Source organism: Mugil cephalus, chromosome 4, assembly GCF_022458985.1.
Source record: "Mugil cephalus isolate CIBA_MC_2020 chromosome 4, CIBA_Mcephalus_1.1, whole genome shotgun sequence".
NCBI lineage: Eukaryota > Metazoa > Chordata > Actinopteri > Mugiliformes > Mugilidae > Mugil > Mugil cephalus.
In genome coordinates this window covers 12,220,262-12,226,490 of record NC_061773.1, presented here as the reverse complement: position 1 = coordinate 12,226,490, position 6,229 = coordinate 12,220,262, and the positions used below count along the sequence as shown (strand labels likewise).

The following is a 6,229-nucleotide window of genomic DNA, read 5'->3' as shown; positions in this document are numbered from 1 at the left end:
AGGTTGGTGGAGGAGATGGTAAAATGGGGCCGAGCTGGGTGTGAATGTAAAGGAGAGGGAAATTAATTATGAGGGTCTCCACTCTGTCTTTATTCACCGTGGTGTAAAGATACAAGACGGATCGTTCCTTGGCCGCGCATAGAGACATCTCAGTCGTGCCAAGCACTTCTTCAGCAGCCAAGCCACATGACGAATGGAGAATTCCAGAGAGGCCGCGCTAACCTCGACCCGTGACTCTGTCGAGGCTGAGAGAGCTTATCATCGTGACTCGAGTCAGATGACCCCAAAGAGTCTCTTCCCATCACAATCAGAAAATTCCACGGCAGCAAGAGGTCATTGAACTGAAGTCGGGCCCAACTGTTTAGCCATGAATCAATGAAGTGGTATTAACTGAAAAAAATTAATTAATGAAGCGACTGTCGCCATTCCAACGGATCGACAGCTCTGAGCTCATGTCCTTGATGAATGAGAACATACTGATCCGGGGATTTTCAAAATGTAGGACACGATCCTGGAATGCCAGCAGAGGTCAAATTCAACCACCCCCGGACCTAGCGGGCTAAGCTCACCCACATCCACACTCATATCCATCTCCGCTGCCGAGTGGTGACGTTCAAAACACTCACCGGGTTAATCCACGCCGGCGCACATGACACGCAACGCGAAAAGCGCCAGCGCACCCTTTTAAAGGAACATCTAATTACCGCCCACCTAATTAATATCTATTTCTGATTTGATAAAACCGTATCTCTGAGCAGACGTCCCTGTGAAAGCCATTTCAGTTGAGTGCGCTGACAGCTTGACACCAGCCCCCACTCGTGTCACAGCGACGTGCCAAGATGTGACCATTTCACATTTCTGCTAAATTGTCAATTAACATGTATGAAGATGGCATCATCGCTCCTATCAGGGTAGTACACACGTCTGCTCAACCATCTGTTTACTGGAACGGAGCCGCGTACGGACCGTATGCACGGACACGGGGGAAGTTTTCACTGTGCACACTTGTCTGCTCATTAGACACAACAATTCACACAGTTGGGTGAGCAATAAGTGTAACTCCTGCATCTGGGCCATATTTAACATCAAACATAATTTAGTCTAGCACATTCCACATTTATTTGTTTAAATGCTTTAACTTCATTTTATAGTCACTCCAATTCAGACACAACTATCATTAATACGTTTCAGTGAATCAATGGCGATAATGGTTTTACATACAAAATATATCAACACATTATAAAATATGGTAAACTTTGAGAAGTAGTGCATCATTTTTGTTACAGTGCTTCTGATATGTTTCCTGGTAACAAGTAAATTTGGTGATTTAGGTACAGTTTGAGAATACTTAAGTTGTCTTGTATAAATCTATAGTTTATAGCTACTGCCAGCAAATTTAATTACGCAAACTCAGTGTGCGCGTATGTTGTATGACTGTTTGTACTTGATACTGATGATTTTCTTTTTCTTAGACTGTAATTGTCCCTCTACACACATTGTTTTTTTATTATCTGGATCTTAGAAAGTTGTCTCAGACCCTTCCTAGGTTTCTGAGGGACATAGACGATGGCCACTGTTGGGCCTACAAGCATGACTGGGGTCCGTATGGTTCAACGACAGCCTGACCACAGGAAAGCACCATAAAACTCCTCCTAAAAATGTGTTTCCCATGGGTGAGAGCCATTTATACTTGTGTGTGCTCATCAGTCTGGCTCGCTCTATGTGTTATTGTCTTTTTTGCCAGTCGGATTAATTTTTGTTTCCATTTTCTGCTTCACTTTCGACAATGACAACTAAAACATTTTCCCTAATTTTGTAATTCTGTAACGATGAGTCATACAAATGTTTGTATCTCCAAACCACCTCAATTAACTTTTCCACCATGTGTTCCATCTTTATTGGTCCAAAACAATTGAAAATTGCGGCGCTAGAGAAGTAGCGGAAATAGTAAATATGCTCCCGCGAAGTGGATCAATCATAGCTCTTGGGGTAGTTACTTTTCTGTTGAGGTGGACGTCAGGCTACGGCGTTAGGGTAGGCTCTGGGCTGACGTTGACGTAGAAGTGTAAACTGTACATTCTTGACTAACAGGAACCCATTTCAGAGAACCAGAGTTACATCCGTAACTTATTTCTCCACCCAACCTCTTAGTTTTTGTAGACCTCCTTCCAGATCGATTTACCTGCCACAGATGAGCATAAACAGCATTGTGTAAACTGTCAGTGGGTTTCAATGCAACAGACGTCACTTTATACATGAAGGTCCCGCACCATTGCTTTAAATGACTTTATGAAATGATTTTATAAAATGCTTGGAGCAGAATTTTCACCTAGAAGTCCTCCTAATAAGTAAGGTGTCTCCTTTAACCCCCGTCTGGTTTACTAGTAACAGAAGACCCGTGCCACAAACTTTTTGAACGTGTCTACCTTACAGTCGGATTGAGGTAATTCCACATCTACAGAGCAGACCTCAGGTTTTCTCGGTGGGATAAGCATGTTGCTAAGAGGATATCTCCGGTCAGTGTCTCTTAGTACCTTGTCAGTAAAGTAATCCTTTCAAAGTATAATTCAGCCAAAATTGAGTTTTTCCACATAGCTGAGTCCATGACGGGGACATGATGAGCACCACTTCAGGGCCAGAGGAGTGTGAAAAGCAAGCATTTAATGATTCTGGAGCTGTGCTAAGAAGTTTAACTGCATCTTATTCTTCCTCTCCGGTTGACTATGCACACGCTTTAAAAAAGTTTTATTTACTCCTGGCTCAGGGGTCAGACGGAGGCCAAGAATTAACAACAGTCAGATATGAAACCATTTGACTTCACCGTTAAAATTAGAAATAACATATGCGTAGGTGTCACATTTTGACAGTATTTACGTGGGCCAAAAATAAAGAATCTGTCAAGCTGGTGCAAACCTATAAACTCAGCTCTCAGTATGAACTCCGCAAAGTCAAGCTGAAAAACCAGTTACAGGTATCAAGAATATCTTCTGATTTGTGTAAGCTGCTGTTGGCTGAGTCCTGTGGAGGGCGTATCAGCATAGCAACCATAGCAATAAATCAAACACATTGGAGTGACCTCATCAGACCTTATATATAGTCCCATCACAACAGCCGAAAAGTTTCTAACTTGCACTGTTGCCCCCTGGAAAAAAATAAAAATAAAAAAACAACTTTTACTACATTGGTGGAAAATGGAGCCAAACAAAACAATGAACCCGAAAATCACCCAAAACAAGAAATAAACCACTTACATCTGGCAGTAATGTAGCGGAAAAGTGCTGCATTGACCGAGGCGGATCAAAACGAAAAAGCAAAATAAGACGTTGCTCGAGAGAGAGCAGAGCGGAGTATCACAGAATAGGTAGATATGGATGGTAAATGGAGTGGAAGGGAGGCCACGGGGAGCCAGAGGGAGGTGGAGTATGACTCATGAGACAGACCATTAGAAACAGATGCAGACAGTTGTAAAGAGTCAGCTGGCATGTATGGTCAAGGAATTTGGAGAATACTGAGCCGATGCTGTTCGCGTTGTAGCTGCAAGTTTAGAGCTCTCAACACTCAGGAGACATGTGACAGCACGATGGAGAACCCGGGCGAAGCAGACTCTCGTTCGCGGGAACTTACGCGATGTACAATCACAACTGGAACCCGACCCCTGAATCTGCGGCTACGGTGTAATAAGGGCATCCATCAGAGGTGATGAACCGAATGTGGCGCAAGATCTGCTGACAGCCAATATCTCAAGAAGAGGGCTGTGAATGTGGTAACAATCATAAGGTAAGTTGAAGGTTTGAACATATCATTTCATGCTAGAGTTAAAACTAAATTTACTCCTTCAGTTCTATCTGCAATCACATTTTTTTCTTTTTTTTTATACAACCTCTAAGCCTGGGTTCATATTTTTTTATGGCCACTCATGACCACTGAAAAAAGGTTTGGACAGGTAGATAGATAGATGTTGTTTAATTAAGTGGTAGAGAACAAAAGGCAGCAAGGAGATCCTGAAATACAGCCCAACCTTCAGCTAAAGATAATGAAGCTACGGGAGAGAAATCAAACAGTACTTCACTTGTTAGTTGGTGTTACCAACTCAGCACAGCCCATTATGGCAGCAAAACTCCAAACTCCTCACATCGGCTTCGTAATCAGCACTGTGAATTTTGTTGTTCTTGTTTCGCATCTTTAGAGATGTCCCTCACTTCAGCTGAGAAAAGCAACACAAGCAGTTTTAATATTAAAACACGGCTACTTCAGATCTGATGACTCACCCAGAAGCATTATGCCATTTTTTATTACCGAGTCATGACCAAAAACATCCTGCATCATGCGAAACAAATCGATATACATATTTTTTACAGTCCATGGCATCTTATTTTTTGCACTTTTGTGGCTTTAACTACATCAAAACCAAATGAAGATGAGGCCGTTTTTCAAAAAATAATAAAAACTGCAACTTGAATCTCTGGTAGAGCGGTTATATTGCCACATCTCATATCTTACAAATTCTCCTCGTTTCCAGTGCGCACACAAGAAGTGTTCACAAGCGCAACAAACGCTGTTTTAATCTCATCGGCACCTGACTTTTGTTCAAAGACAGCCGGCAGGAGATGTGAAAATGTCACTATTTTAATGTGCTTCTCTCAGTTTTTGAAAAGTGTATAAAGACGCAGCCACTTCAGATGTGATGACTCATTCAGAGACATTGTTTCTGTTAGTGTGACATGTTTTGTGTCAACTTAAGTCATGAATTACAGATAAAACACGTCCAACAAAATCCTGGATAAATGAAAATGTAGAATTTACAAAGGGTCGCCTTGGCTTGCCTCCTTATCTGCGCCTGTGACTCAGCGCATCACATCTGAACAATGCTGATACTGATTTCCAATGAATCGGGGTTTTATGGGGTCGGGCTGGAGCCCGTCCCAGGCGTCATCGGGCGAGAGGCGGGGTACACACTGGGCGGGTGCCAGTAGTAATTTTAAATCTTAATGAGACAAACCTGGTTAAATAAAGGCTATTATTATAATTGTTATGAGATAAACCACAACCCTGATTTACTAGCTTGTGACATTCATTTGTGGTTCGCTATGTGACTGCTTTCATCTGGTCCTATCCTGTGCAGCATGCTGTGCCTCGCCCCACAATAGCTTTGTCTTCAGCTCTGAGCTCACAGAACTGAACCAGGTGTTTTTTTGTCTTCTTTTGTCTTTTTTTTTAGCCTCTGCTTCTTTCCAGGTGGGGTCCATCTCATTACTACTTTGGGAATGCAGTCTTGGTGTATTTGGAGGACATGTCCAAGCCATCTGGGCCGTCGATATTTAATGTTTAGGACCACATTGTATTATATATATATAATTTTTTTTTTCTTTTGTACAGGATTTCATTAGAAATCTTTTCTGGCTAATACATGTGACATATCTTCCGGGGACACCCATTGTGGAATGCGTTGATCTTGCTATGTGACAGTCATCTGAAAATAGCCAGGGCTGGCTTTCGTGCTCTTCGGCAACCCTTCCCAGACCCAGACCCGACTAGTCGACATGGCGAAACCTAGATAAACAACATGCCCATGGTGTAGTCTTTCCATGCAAGTGAAGCAATAAGCCTGTTAAGTAGCTGAGAGGGATGTATGTATACTTAAGCAGTAAATGGTTATGGATAACATCTAGAAACATGCAAGCTCCTGCTGTGTTTCTGTGGTAGACGCTAAAAAAAACACATGTTGGACATTTCTGAACAACAAAACATTTGTATTAATTAAATGAGTCCCTTTGAAAAGCATTGTTTCGTAAAGTTTTACTCATCACCAATATTTACAGGGGCGTTTACTTTTTGTATTTCATGCGTAAAGAGCCAGACTTCTGATCTTCTGCTAGTAGGTGATACCTAGGGACATATTTCTTCAAGTACGGCAGATTTATGAGTGTTGTCGTTTGCTAAGGGCAAAGTTTGCTCTCCTGACACCATGGGTTCAGACAAGCAGCAAGGCTGGTATGGGGTTAAAAAAACACATTTCATGGAGGGGGGTCTGTCATACGGTCAATGTCTCTTTAACAGACTAAGAGCTTTTTGGTCATTTATTAGTACAACCCGTGATGTAACTTTTGATCTGTATGGGGCCAACATTTAGAAGTTCATAATAATTTGAATGTAACTATGCCATGTTCGTGTGGATTGGTGCATATCTATGAAGTAGCATCATTTATTGTTCATGTGTATTTCTGGCAAG

At 42.0% G+C, this 6,229-nt stretch overlaps 1 long non-coding RNA gene across 1 annotated transcript; it reads right to left on the bottom strand.

Annotated features, from left to right (window-relative positions):
• Window positions 1-1,708: 1,708 nt before the first annotated feature.
• Window positions 1,709-3,774, bottom strand: LOC125006278. The gene is made up of 3 exons (XR_007112563.1): window positions 3,252-3,774; window positions 3,087-3,142; window positions 1,709-2,182 (listed from the first exon to the last, which is right to left on the bottom strand). It is a non-coding gene; the product is annotated as an uncharacterized LOC125006278 (long non-coding RNA).
• Window positions 3,775-6,229: the final 2,455 nt, after the last annotated feature.